Below are 14,509 nucleotides of genomic sequence, written 5' to 3'. Positions count from 1 at the left end.
AAAGTTTTGACATCTAAGACAGATGTGAATGGTATAATGTATCTATGCCTTTCTCATGCTACCTAGCATTTTGAGACCCTTTTCTTCCGCAGTAAAAAGTTCACACAGTTATATTTATGAATGAATACTCCCTCCTATTGTTTGTGAGAAAAACACACATTTAACAAAGCTTTGCTGGTCTCCAGCCTCTGGTCACACAGGGTTATAGAGAGATATCCTCACCTTCAGATTATAATTCCTGCTGAACTGTTTCTCCAGATGACTTGAACAGTCTCAGTTTTATTTTGTTATTCTTAATTTTATTCTCCAGATGTAAGCTACAGGTTTTCAGACAGGAATGTACTCCCTAAATCTGTTTTAGAATGCAAATCAACAATTATCTAGGAAAAACCTTGAAAATCAAGCATCTACGTTAATTCCTCCTCTTCTTATTTTAAACCTTAAAGAGAATTAGGAAGATTAGAGAAGGCAGATTGAGAGACACTTTCTATCTATTTATTATGTGTCCTATAGACTCTGAAGCTGTATATCCTTTTATACAGAATCCTTGTATTCTGGGTAATGGAGAAGTTGTGACCCAGGTTTTCTGAAGTGCAATTTTGCATACCTGCTCCCACACGCTGCTCTCAAACCTTTAGCACTTCGTGCCTACAGGAATACTCAAAAGGGAAATTCCAACATGCATATGTATAAGTTCACACTCAGATGGAAATCCAAAAACTACACAAAGAATTCAGAACTACATTTCTTTATATATTCAAATTTTTTGAAATTTTAATGCATAATGAGAGAAGCAGCTCCTCAAGAACTAGCCAAAGCAGCCACTGCCAGCAATTTCTGAGCACCTGTCCCAGCAATCCCTGACAATATGGCCCTTAGCAAATCCTCTAACTAATCTCCATGTTAAGGAGTTCCTTGTCCAAAAGGGTAGGGAATATTTTTAAGTTTCTTGAAGGACTATTATGAAGATTAATTAAGGTCTGAGAAGTGCTTTGAAGATCAAAACTGCTATGCTGTTATTTATTATTAAAGAACAACAAAGTGCATTCTTGTTGTCGATAATTCAACTTCATAGAGAAAACAGTGAAAGAGCACATGTACTCGAGTGCATGAATTAATTCTCCCTGCCCCAACAAGCTGTGATTTGCATAACTGCATTTTTAGTCACCAAAACCCCATCAGTAAATCTATACTCATCCCTTTGAAATATTTTGAAGGCCTTAAGGAATGTAACCAATATAGTTTCTCTTCTGATTCTTTTCCAGGATAAGCTTTTCCTATCAGATATTTCTGCCTCAGTTCAGCAATGCCTTTTATCCTATACAGAGCCCTAGGATTACTCACATGCTAACATTAGACATATTCTAAAGTGCTTTGCTAAATCAGAAATTCAATACTTATTTTGGATGTTTCCATTCAAAAAGAGAGAGAGTGACAGCATGGCATGGTGGGTAATATTTCTTTTTTAGGGGCAGGGGTAATCACAATTATTTTGGAGCTCTGTTTTCTTCACAGGCTTTCCCATCAGAAAATGACTAATCTACACATCAAAGTATTTCACAAAAATGTCCACTAATGAAATCTAAGTCGTAATACTATGGTGCATAGTGTATTGCTAATTTTCACTCCTTTCAAATGCATACACACTTAAAACTTCTAAATCACTTACTAGAAATGCTACCGTATCTCAATTATATTTGTATTCTTAAAACACGGAATCATCTGTATTTTGGCAGCATCTCTACAAAAACATGAAAGGTGAGCAGTATTAACGAAAATTAAAAAAAAAAAAAAAAAAGAATCCAGAGTAACTACTCTCAAATCTTGCCACCGCAACCATGTTTTCTTGATCTTATTCAACAGCCGTAGCAGGAGATCCAAGTTCTCCAGCATCAGAATGTAACAGTGCAAATATTTAAAGAAAACAAGAATACAAGCTGTTGGACCTAGAGGGTAGGGAGCACTGAAAACTGACGTAACCTGGACAGCTACTACCACCCTTACACTTTAAAGAAATTGCCAGCCAAGGGTCCAGTATCTGCAAGGTGTTGAGCATCAATCCAGTGTGTCAGCCAACATCACCTCTTCACAGGAAATACTTAAATTTTATTGGATTACTTTTTGGCTCTATTCCCATTACCTTAGTTTGCCCTCATAAGATTCTTAAAATCCACAGCACATTCTTATTAAAATCGCAGATACCAGATTGTGAACTTCTGTACTTTTTCAACTGCTTTCAGGAGAAAGTTGTGTTATATTTAGCAGCCATATGGCATCCCTCCTCCACACACGTTTTCTAGCGATAAGAACTGACAAATTAAGTTTTCTAAAACACAGATCTATATGTTTTCATTTCCAATTTTAATCTTAGAATTTAACTGTGGTTTAGTATTTAAACTCAGCATTTGACAAACAGGAAATGCAATGGGTACCTGTAGCGAATGATGCGATCAAGAAAAAGTTTTCTTGTAATCTAGGTGAAAGTGTTCAGAAAGCTACTAAACTGTACTCTAGACAGCTAAAGTCTTCCTAAATTAATACAATATGGCTACATAACTGAATAGCCAAGGATGTACTGGCTTCCTTAAGCAGTTTGCAACTGCTCTGCATATGGATGACTGAAAGTATTAGGTAAAGAATACTCCCTGTAGTGAAATCTTTAAAAGAAAAAATGATAGGTTATACTTGTGTAATTCAAGCTGCTGCACATCTTAACAGAGGAGGAAGCAAAAAAGCCCAGTGACAACCAACTAGAATACTGGAAAGAACTTCAAAGATACAAGAGCAACCACCATACAGTTTTCCCATACTCCTGGGAGCCAGGTTTACATACTGCCTGGAAGACAGAAAGCTGAATTTCCCTATAGCCCAGCCTAATTTCATAGAAACTGCAGCCAAAGGTTAGAAAGAGGACAACAGTTTTAAGCAGCAAGAGAAGACTTTTGAGATACGCTGTCACTGGGGACAGCTGAAAAGGCAGGCTGAAAATACAACATAAAAATGCATGTAAGCTTCACCCCGACTGCCACCCTTGGGATAAAGAAGGGGGAAAACAGGACTGAAGGCTCCTAACAACGTAACACCAAGGAAGAAGTGGATTTTCTCCTCTCTAGCAGCAAGAGGAATCACTGCCTGAAATATTTAACTAAATCATGCTACTCTTCTGCGTGGTATCCAGAGCTTTTCCAACTCTTTCTGGGCTTTCCTAGGGACCAGGGACCCGGAGAAGAGCCCAAGCGATGCTCTGGCGGGCCAGGCTGGCTGAACATCGCTCCCCTGCCGAGTGCTGCAGAGTCTGACGGCGACCTTCCCTCGAAGGCAGGCAGAGAGAGCACCGCCAGATGCCAGCGCTCATCCTGCGCCTCCCCTTCGGGGGTGCTGGTCTCCTTCCGGCCCCCGACAGGGCAGACCCGATTCAATTCCTGAGAGACTGTACGGGGCAACCCCAGCCTTTCCCTTCTGTCCAAAACATTCCAGAGCAGCACTGAGCATTTCTTTAGCAAGAGAAAGGACAGACACGAACATTACGTCCATGCCTGAGCACACTTAGGAGCTGCGTGTACAGGCTGAGAAATATAGATGAACAACCGTATTTTTTCCAGCTGGTGTGTTACGTTCACTACTCAAAGAAAAATAATAAATACTCAATACTGTGGTTTCTCTCCCTCTGCATGAAGCAACTGAGGGAATATGTTCTTTCAGTACAGCTCAACCTATCTCTAAGCCTTGCAAAATTCACCATACTGCACAAATCACTGCCTGAAGCAGAACCTTCATGCTGGACAATCCACTGGAGACCGTAACCCTCAACGTGCCAGTAAAAACATTTTGCAGAGAAGTCACAATTTCTTCAGAACACTGACTATTCCTTCCCATCTTCCTTGAGGAGACAGCTATCGCATAATGAAAAATAATTGTGAAAACAGAACGCCACCATGAAGCAGGGGAAACAATTTGCACAGAACATTTGAACACGAACAAAATGTTTAAGGATGCAATTAATCATTAAGATTTCTTAAAAAAAACCCAAACAACATAGACAATCATTTGTTTAAAGCTTGCTTCAGTGAAAAAAAAGTGATAGAATAACCATTCCTGCATACTTGATTATCAAATCAGAGCTTGGTGGGAAGAACAAGTAAGAAAGTCTTCCAATTAGCTAACTTTTTTTTTTTTTTTTTTTTTTTGCTTTAAATGTGACCATTGAATACTGCTGTAGAAAGATGTAGGGAAAAGCAGATCTCTGGTCTTCTGGCAGTTTTTCCCATTCTTGAACAATTCTTCCTTCAGATGCACAGCCACAAAGGTTCAAAGGTCTCAGCAGCCTTTGTTCTCGGTTCCAGAGTCGTTACAAACAAACTTTTGTTCCTGTTTCTTCAATGAAATAAGCTGCAGCAGTTACCAATGACTGAACTTCACATCTGAAGCTTGCCTTGTGCATCATTCAACTGAAGGACTATGGAATCTCATTTACACCTCCAAGAATAAATTATCAGAACTTTTTCTGAAATAAAAAGCAACTACTCTTATTGAATCAACCACCAGCAAACACATTACACTTCTGCATATACAGAGAAGTGAAGAAGAATCAACACACTTGGTTTACAGATTGTATCAAAGAAATGTTTTGGGTTTATCTGAATATTTATAGCTACTGCTCATTCATTTGTGAGTTTTACAATGACATTCCACATCTCACATTTTAGTGCAGAAGTGGTATCTGTCAGCAATTTTTTAAATAACACACACATGTATGTGCACTGGAAACAAACAATGATACCCAAACAACAATTTCTATTGTTTATATCCCAGCCAGAGCATAAGGCATGAGATGATGATCATAAGGGGAAGCTGTGGAAAGCACCTACTGAAGTATATTCACATTCCATGAAAAGCTGATATGGAAATTGTTGATAAAATTTGCTAAGATTCTATCAGGTTGTATCAGCTGCTACATAAATTTTGGGGAAAAACAAGCAAGATGCATTACCGAACAGGATAACAAGCTTTTTGAATTAAAAATAAATTTTAAGAAATACTGAAGTTACCCTTTTAAAGGACTGATTGTTCTTAGCAGGTGGGAGCTGACTCTCTAGAGATGCTTCTTGTAAAACACCCAGCACAAAAGATATCAGCATCATAGGCTGGCTATTATGAAATCTAATGAAGACATTCATGAATCATAACAAGGAGTAAAAGGGTAAATCCCAGCAAATATTCAAAGGCTCTTACAACAATTAAAATTATGCTCCAACAAGGGTTGTCCAGCTACATTCTTCTTTGTAATAGCCATGCTTACATCCCTACTGAGGTCAGTAAGAATATGTCCAAATTGTAACATTTGGATTTGGAAAACTTTCTGGTTTTACACTGGCACCAAAGAAAAAATATCAAACTGCTTTCAAAACACCAAGCACTGTAACTTTTCCCCTCAGAATATTCACATGTACCTTGAGCATTCTGAGTATCAAGACCAAAAATTTCCCCTCCCAAATGCCAGGAAAGATTGTTACTGAAAACAACTGAACTTCAACATTTTAATAGGCATTTATTTAGTCAGTGATAAATATATCTCAGATAACAAAATACACAGAGGATTAAATGTGGTTTTCGTTCAGAATCAGGAATTTTCAAACCACGTATAAGAACCTAACACCTCACCACCAAAGTTATTTTTAGCAAAACTGCTTACCTCAATCTGCCAGTAAGTGATGACAAAGCTTTTAGAACACCACCTTTCATCCTTTATCTTAAAAGCAACTTACCAGTAGTAATTAAATCACCATCATCCTTCTCTACAACTGGATTCTGAGGCCATGGCTGCAGTACCACTACTATGTCCATGTATGTACTCCTGAACTACCCACCGACATGGGTTTGAATCCCAGCACGTGATGTCACATGAGAAAAATTCTGCTGTAAAAAATATTCACCTGCTTTATGAATTTATGCTTTCTCTAAGATAGAAAAGATGGAGCACGATCAAATTAGAAGTAACACAGGACTGACAACTTGTTCAGCTACCATAAAGCCTGCTTAAAAAAGTAAACTAACACCCACAGGCTAAATCTGAACTGTCACAGTGAGTTCATCTCAGAACAGTGCTGTGCATTGTGTGACCCCTAAGTTACAGATCCACCACCAGGAGATCTAAGGCTGTAACTCAGGCTGCAGCTGACCAAGTGCCTCCATCCAACAAATAATCTCAGGCATATTTAAGCATTTAATTTTACCCTGAAACCCATAGGAAGCCAGGCTCCAAACTTCTTGTGGTCCTGGTTTAATGAATTCATGGCAGAAATGGGGGAAACTCCTATTTTCTCCAATTCTTAAAGAGTTATCATGGATACACTAAATCGATGCTTTCCACCCACAAACATTAAAGGCTGAGTTGTGGACAGGCAAAAGCACTGGGCACACCAGGAAGGGGATGAAGTGGCAGCAACTGCAGCTTCTTCATCAGCAAAAGCAACCCAGATGACAAGAGGATAATGATTCCTTGATGGGCAGGTTATGCCGAACTGTTGCTTCAACTACTGACTTCAGGCCACATCAACAGGACATGCTCAGAATGTTGGAACTTAGCCACAGAAACGAGACCAGAGGAAAATATAGCGTCTTAAAACAATGATTTTTAAAAGTGGAGATTTGGGGCTATTTTGTTTTCTAAATGATGGGTCAAAGGACAGGAGCTGCTGAGCCATATTCTCATCCGTTATTCACAGATGACACTACAAGCTCCAGAGCTACACGTGTGTAACTAAGAACAGCCAGTAAATAACAACAGTTAAATGTCATAATCGTCACTTGACAATACCATCTAAATTATTAAAATCGTTAGTATGATGAGACTTAATATTGTGTTTAATCAAAAAGCAAGACAATAACATAAGGAAGCATATACACAGCACATTTACCAAATTGATTACAGTAAACCTGGTAGCACTGGTTTATCAGCTTAAACAATCAGCAGCTAATTAACTGTGCATTTAACAACTAGGTAATAAAGTTTCTTCCCAGGGAAAATCAGATTGGAAAAGTCAACATCAGCTTAAACACGATTAACTTCCTGTCCCACTGCTGGTAAAACAAATCCAATTTACTAAATACTTCAAAGGGCAGTTTTTAATTATTTCGCACACTTGCAAAGAATCTAACGTTACATACACACAAATACGGTAAACTGATCTACTCAGGTGTATACAGGCTACAGCAAGACAACACCCCACTTAAATAAAACACCCGAAGGCTTCTTAATGTGCCTAACAGCAGCCCCGGCTCAGTCATTTATAGCTCAGAAGCCCCCGTGGATGGTACCTGGAATCTTTACAGGAGGGAAACCACACCCAGTTACAACATGTATAATATGCAACAAAATACTAACTTGGAGCATTTCTTTCAGACTTTAACATTACTTCATTACTTCCTATTTCTAAATCTCCAGGAAACAAATATACAGCAAACAAATAAACTCTTCTGAGTAAGACTCATATATTTTACCTGGTTTCAACTGGCACACACCCCCCTAGGAACATACGCACAGACTACTCAACAATCGATATATCTGAGGTCTTTTACACAGCAGAAATTGAGGCAACGCAGAAAACGGTGTGGGAGAAACACAGCCAGTCGCCAGCAGAAGTAGGATTCAAATGAGCAGCTCATAGCTGTATCAACGGAGTGACAGCTTTGCTGCCTTCCTACACTTTTTACCCAACACAATAATTAAAAATTGAAAATTTCAGTTTTCCAATTTTAATTGTTCAGCACCAAAGCTAACAATTTGTTTTCAGCTACAACTTGGATTAAAAAAAAAAAAAAAAAAAAAAAAAAAAACACAAAACCAACAGAACAAAGGAAAATGACAAAATTAATACTGGAAAGAAACAGTTTCAACCAAAACGGCTCAGAACTGCTAAATGACTGCTGACCCGCAGCATTATATCCTCGGGTTATGTGATTCTACAAATTCTGGTTGGCTGGAAGACCTAATCTGCATCACAATAACTACAAAAAATGGCTTCCCTTCAGCGTCCTCAGTATGCACATCCCTTCTCTCGCATTGGCTAACAGTGCACAGCCAGCCTGTTCAAAGGATTAGCATAAGAATAGAAATCACTGTGAAAATCCACATGCTCCGACTGACCAGACTTGTTGACCTGCTTCACCCCAGCCACCGAACTGACTTCTTTTTCCAAGAACAGCAGCTGTGGACTTTAAAAGTTGATAAACAGTTTGTTTATTCCATATTATGGTATCAGACATCCCAAAGGCAGCCACCAGACCCAAACAGCGAACCTGAACAACTTTCAGTGCTGCAGGCACAGACATCCCATGCGTTCACCTTCAAGTTCAAAGTTTGGCGGAGGAGAAGGGGTCTGGCAGGACCCTCGTTGCCTTGGACCTACCACATTCATCACAAAATCCCCTCATCAGCAAGCGCATCAGCTCTGCTGGTACCAGATGCTGCTGCAGCCCTGAAAGCAGACCCGGGAGCTGCAGTTCAAGAGCACAGCTGCGAGCGAGAACCGGCCCCACACGTGCACACCATACACCTGACAGAAGCCACCCAAACTTACAGTCCCACGAGAGCAATTAGTTCAGGTTTGCGCAAGTCAAATTTACAAATTTACCTACATCTCTTGATACCTTCTTCCCTTACGGTGGAATCAGCCAAAATAATATCGAGCCAAGAAGTGTGAGACCATAGCTCTTGCCACGCTCACAGCCACTGGAATCAAATAGTAACTATTACACAGATATTTTGAGAGGAAGTGCAAATGAAAATAATCCCCCAGTTCATGAGAAGGCCAACATCTTCCTCTTACTTGTGGAGAGAAGGACACAAAGGCCAAAGGAACCCATTCCAATTTTTCTCTCCTACACAAACTCTTCTAGTCATAATAAAGTACAAAAAACATCATTTATTTTTGGAAATATGTATGTTGGGTTCCTGCAAAACACACTGAATTTTTGTATAAACACATTACAGTGTTTGACGTGTTTGTTTTGAAATGAGGGAAGTTGACTGGAATCATCCCCATAATGTGGTCTGACACTTCATGCAAAACAATGCATTCAAACTGCAAAATGACATTTCCTTTTCAGAAGTTCACAAAAGAAACAGAAGCCCAGGGGAAAATGGCTAAAGTAGCACTATTCCCCTTTCTGTTAGATTTCCTCCACTCCCTCTGGGATCTTTCTCCCCAGCTAGTTAAGTCACCACTGCAATCCTTCCCCCTTATATTCAATGACATCACCATTTCCCTCACTTTGCATTTACAGAAAAAGAGACTATTGAGAACTGGGATACTGATGTTTCACATCACAAAAACCCTGCCAACAACCAGCTACAAACCATACATAAAACCTAAAACTCTTTTCTAATGATAGTTCATAAAAATCTAAAAACTAAACCCATTTCCCAATGCCAGTTCTGCTGATCTGCCTCAGATGCCCTTTGTTTCTTAAAAAAACTTGACAAATATACTTTAAACAAACAAATGCCAGGTTAAGACCACAAGCTGAATTTGCTTCTGGCAATGGACTAATATTTCTGTACATTATGCACAGTGTTAATACCGCATTAACCCTCTCAGTTCTGTTCTTTCCCCAAATAATAGGTTTTACAAAATGCATATTGCCAGACTCACCCCATTTCCCCCCCTTTATCATCTCAATCACTATATATAAATATTAGATTTATATATATATCCTCAGATGAATAAAATCTGATTCTTCCAGATGGCTCCAGTATGTTCAAACATTATAAAACCATCAGCTATACAAGGAAACACACCCTGGTATGGCACAAGCAACCTCCGATAAGTTCCACAAGAACAAATCAGTCCGAGCACAAGAAGTATTTGCTTGCTTTTTTATCATGACAGATACGTAATATTTTACTTCCCAGACAAAATAAATTGTTCACTCAAGGCTAACCTAATTTTGAAAACTGGAAAAGACATCTGTGCAGTGGGAAAGCAATTACAGGTTCTAAATAAGCACGTGTCAGGCATTCCCGAGCTTTTCAGGCATGGGGGAAACCCGTTTGACACAGAAAATGGCACCTGGCCCATGCTCAAACAGCAAACACTTCAAACAGATACTCTGTTCAGAGTCTTGGAAACTTACTCATTCTGCTCCATAGCAAGGAGGAGAGTCTAGTCACTTCTGGATAATACACTTCAGGGCTATAGCTCTTTCTTGAAATGAAAAAGCGTATTATAAGCTTCCACCTTCTTGCCTTTTCACCTGTTTCTCCAAATACCATTCCTACCAATGACGGCATCAACCGACACAACAAACTGGATGCCCACCCAGCGGAGGCTGTCCAAGCCTCTGTCCAAAGTGCTGGCTTTTGCACTATCTCGTGTGGAAAGTAGAGAGGTGTAGCATAAAACAACTCGTTCCCATCACCTTCTTACAATTCAACAGCCATCAGTCCGGTCTGGAGCAGCGGTTTGCGATACCAGCCGGGTTCTCAGGGGAGAAGGCGATGGGATGCAGCTTGCAAAAGGCAAACTGCAGTTGTACGCTGGTACACACGTCCAAGTTTCAAAGGTTATTTACCTTCTTCTCAAGTTGAAGCCATCGCTCGCTCCGAGTCCAAATGTGTCATGGATCTCCCTTACGAGACACGGCACCGCCATCCTTGGCTCACCTCCCCCTTGGAATTTAGGGAAAGCTCATCAAGCTCTTCCCGAGAAAACCACCTGCAGGCACACACACGAAACGCCCGCTGGGCGCTCCTCCATCTCCCACCGCTCCCCAGCACACAGATGTCCCCCCTCGGTGACCCAGGCTGACCCACGGACATTCACGACACCTGAAAAGGTCTAAAAAAGGCATTAAACAGCCCCGCGGCCAACCCCACAAAGGCCAGCCGGCACAATGGAGGAGAGGGCCAAGCACAAAGCCGGACGGCAGCTGCGCTCCAGCCGGGCAGCGCAGCGCCGAGCTTCCCCCACGCCTGAAAAGCTCGGGAGTGGCACAGGTGGGCAGAAATCCCCAGTTCTTTCCCAAGAAATTATTTCTTGGCGGTGGGCGAATTGATCCAACCTCAGAGACCTTTCCTGGAGGACGGCGACTGAAAAGCGGAGGGGGGGGTAGGGACACACATACACACGGGGACGACACACAGAACAAACAAACAAACAAAAAAAACCACCACGAGCGAGCCCCGGCTTCTTTTATTTGTTTATTTTCTCCTCCCCCCCTCACGGCTGGGCTGAAAGTCGCCCCAGGCCACCCGTCGCCGGCGGTAGCGGCCGCCAGGCTGCTGCGCGCCCCCTCCCCGCACCCACCCCCGGCGCCGCCTTCGCGACTCGCGGGGCGCTATCGCGACACGACACCCCCATGTCCCCCTCCACACACCCCGAGACCTCCCCCCCGCCTCCCTCAGCCCTTCCCCTCCCCACACTCACCTCGCTCCGCCACAGCGGGGGCCGCGCCCGGGCGCTCCCGCCACCGCTTACCAGCCGCGTCCCGCCGCCATGGCCGCCGCACGTGAGGGAGACGACGGGGAAGGAGCCGCGGGGAAAGGCCCCGCCGCCGCCGCCGGGCGAGGGGAACCGCGTCCGGCACACGCCCCCCTCACACACGCTCCCGGCTCAGAGAAAGGCTCCGGTGCCCATGCGCGCTGCCGCCGGCCGCTGAGCTCCGCCCCGACGCCGGGGAAGGGCGGGCCGCGGCGGGGGGGTCGGCAGCGGCCGGGGGTCGCCGCGGGGCCGGAGGATGGGGCGGCGGGAGCTGCCGTGAGGGCAGAGAAGGGGGGTCGGGCGGGGCGGCGGCCGCACCTGGGCTGCTGGTAACGGCCAAGCCGGGTGAGAGGGTTCTGCGAGCGGGAGACGCCTGAGGGTTGGGGTCCGGGGGGCTCCTGTCAGACACGGGGCTCGGGGGGGCGGCAGGAGCGGGGGGGGGCGGTGGCTCAGCCTGTGCTGGGCTGCGGCTGCTCCTGTCCCCTGGGCAGCTGTGGCGGAGGGAGAGTCCCCGGAATCTTGCCAGAAAGGTCATGAAGTTCGTTTGCCGGTTGGGGTTTGGTCTGGTTTGGTTTGGTCTGGTTTGGTTTGGTTTGGTTGGGGGTTTGTTAACAGGCGCCCTCTCAGCGGGGCGATGCCAGGCGGGTGCCTGCCCGGCCCAGGGCCTGCCGCCGCCTGTCCGCGCAGACCCAGGAAGCGCTTTCCCTCACACACTGCGCTTTTTCACCTGTGGACAGACCCTGCTCACAATACCAGGCCTTCCCCTCTGCTAAAGCTTCAGATATATTAAACCTACTCTTGAGATAGTGTTGTTTTATCAGACAAATTTAATTCAAACTTTTAAGCGAGGTTTAAGTGTTAACCACAGACTCCTTCCTCCTGACAAGTGAAGTGCCTGGTTGGATGTAAGGACCCGCAACGCTTCAGCAGAGCGTGTTTTTGATAGAAATGTTTCCCCTGTGTTGTGTTTCAGTAGCTGACCCCAACTATTTTATGTGCTTTATAGATGCTTTATTGTATCATTAGCATTTTCAGAAACACACAACTTGATTTTGCTGGCAGTAGGCAATGTGGAAAACCCTTCATGATAATTACGCCATTTGGCAACCGCAGAGGTTAAAAATCTGATTGCTGCTGTATATTTATTCCTTCAGTAGTGGCATTGCAAAGCAGTTACTCTGCGAGCGCTCTCCGCCTTTGGCCCGGGCCCAGAGGCAGTGTGAGTAATGCGGGGCTGGGATGGGGATCATACGTGTTACCCTGCACCTGGCAGTTCACGCGAGAGCGGTGGGACGTACTTGGTCTTAACCACAGGGAGACAGCTACATTTGCATTGCAAAAGAAAATATGAAGTGGCCCACTTGATACGCTTTCAGAAATGCTTCAAATGAGAGGCAGAGCTGAAACTATTCCACAAGCTGGATTTGATGCTTTTTGGTTTTCACTTCCATCTGTGAAACGCTGTAAATACCGTGTGTAATCTACACCAAGACTACTCTGGTGATACCAGCTATCCAGAGTGTTTGGATAAATGATACCACTGTTTACTAATGTATTGGGCGACTTAAGAAAAGGAAGCCATAAGCATGCAGAAGTTCTGAGTTGTGAGCTTTAATTTAAAAGATTTGAAGAATTTTCAGTTGTTGTGATGAAAATTTTCAAAGCCTGTTGTGAGTAACTGATGATAACTGTAAATGTGCAGAGTCTGGAACAATAGCTCGGAGACATGTGAACTGCTTCGTGTCAGCATATGCTGTGCCAGATGCTAACAAACAAAACTGTAGTTAAGAACATTGGTGGGGTTTGGGCTCCACATGTAAGGTGACTGCAAATCATGAAGGTGTTGCACAGCATCCCCTAAAATGGGGAAGAGTGTAATCATGTGGGCTAATAAACAAAAGAGGATGCAGAAAATAGGTAAAATTACAATGATGACAAGGCAAAATCATGTGATTTATTGTGCTACAACCTACAACTCTGATCCTGTCAAACCTGACGAGTTAATTGGGATGAGCCAGGACCGTACCCACATGGCTCACTGCTGATAAAACCTTGGGGCGCTGGAAGCGGGTTTGTTGGTTCCGTGTATGAGATTGCAAATGTAGTAATGTGCGAGTAGGTGATTCCTATCTATCCATCACTGATATGAGTGACTTTGAAATTCCTGGATGAAAGATACCCAGAGCATCCCCAAGTAGTTGAACCTTTCCCACTTTATTAGATGCCACCATCTCTTTTGTGGTTTTAATTCTTCCTTATTTTGACTGGCTGTCGCTGTGTGATTTTTGCAAGGCTTGTTTGTTGCTCTTCCCAAGGAGAGTATTTTTCATTATGTCTGTCTAACTAAAAACAAATGGTGGGCTGGATATGAGAATGCAGCTTGAGAAAACTGAAGATCAAAGAAAGGTCTTGACTCAGTGCTCAGGATCCCTGCTGCATTTCCCCTTTAACTGCCTCCCACCAAGCTTGCGGCTTGTGATTTGAAGCTCACCGCCTTTACTTTTTGTCTGGACATCTTTGCTTAAAAAAAAAAAAATAATAAAATAAAGGGAGAACGTTTTCCCATTTCAAATGTTCTCTCCGTTTCTTGTTCATCAGTCCTCGGTCTTGCTAATTTTCTGGAAAACTTTAATGTCTCTTCATGGTGGCAGGAAATGCTTCAGTCTGAATGAAAAGTACAGAGCCCCTCTATCCAGTTCACCCAAACAGGAAAGGACTGAGCTGAATCGCTTCAGCCCTTGCCAGTTATAGCTTGCTGCTGTGTGTCCACAGGGCTCATCTGCCCTTTTCATGTCGGATCTGAAGGTCGCTGGGCCCTGATCACCTCGTCAGCAAGTTAGCCTGTGCTCTCAGGAAAAAAAAAAACCATACCCAAAGGCTGAGAGGGAGGAATACGGCCAGGTGTCAGTTCTTCCAGGCCCTTTTTGTTTGTTTGTTTGTTTCAGCTTTTAAAAACTGGTGCATATTTATTTGTTATCAAGAGTACAATTTTTTTTCTCCCGAGTGAGGATTTTTTTAGAACCACATGA

General features: G+C 43.2%; 1 protein-coding gene across 2 annotated transcripts in view; it reads right to left on the bottom strand.

The window, feature by feature from the left end:
- The window catches only part of ARHGAP32 (Rho GTPase activating protein 32), a 260,901-nt gene extending 249,283 nt beyond the window's left edge, over positions 1-11,618 (bottom strand). For both annotated transcript variants that reach the window (XM_074927289.1, XM_074927290.1), the window contains exon 1: positions 11,427-11,618. The gene's annotated coding sequence lies outside the window, so the exon portion shown is untranslated. The remainder of the gene's footprint in view (positions 1-11,426) is intronic.
- Positions 11,619-14,509: the final 2,891 nt, after the last annotated feature.

The sequence above is a fragment of the Athene noctua genome, chromosome 26 (assembly GCF_965140245.1).
Source record: "Athene noctua chromosome 26, bAthNoc1.hap1.1, whole genome shotgun sequence".
NCBI classification, from domain to species: Eukaryota; Metazoa; Chordata; class Aves; order Strigiformes; family Strigidae; genus Athene; species Athene noctua.
Note: the sequence above shows the minus strand (reverse complement) of the source record. Positions and strands in the feature narration are given on the sequence as shown.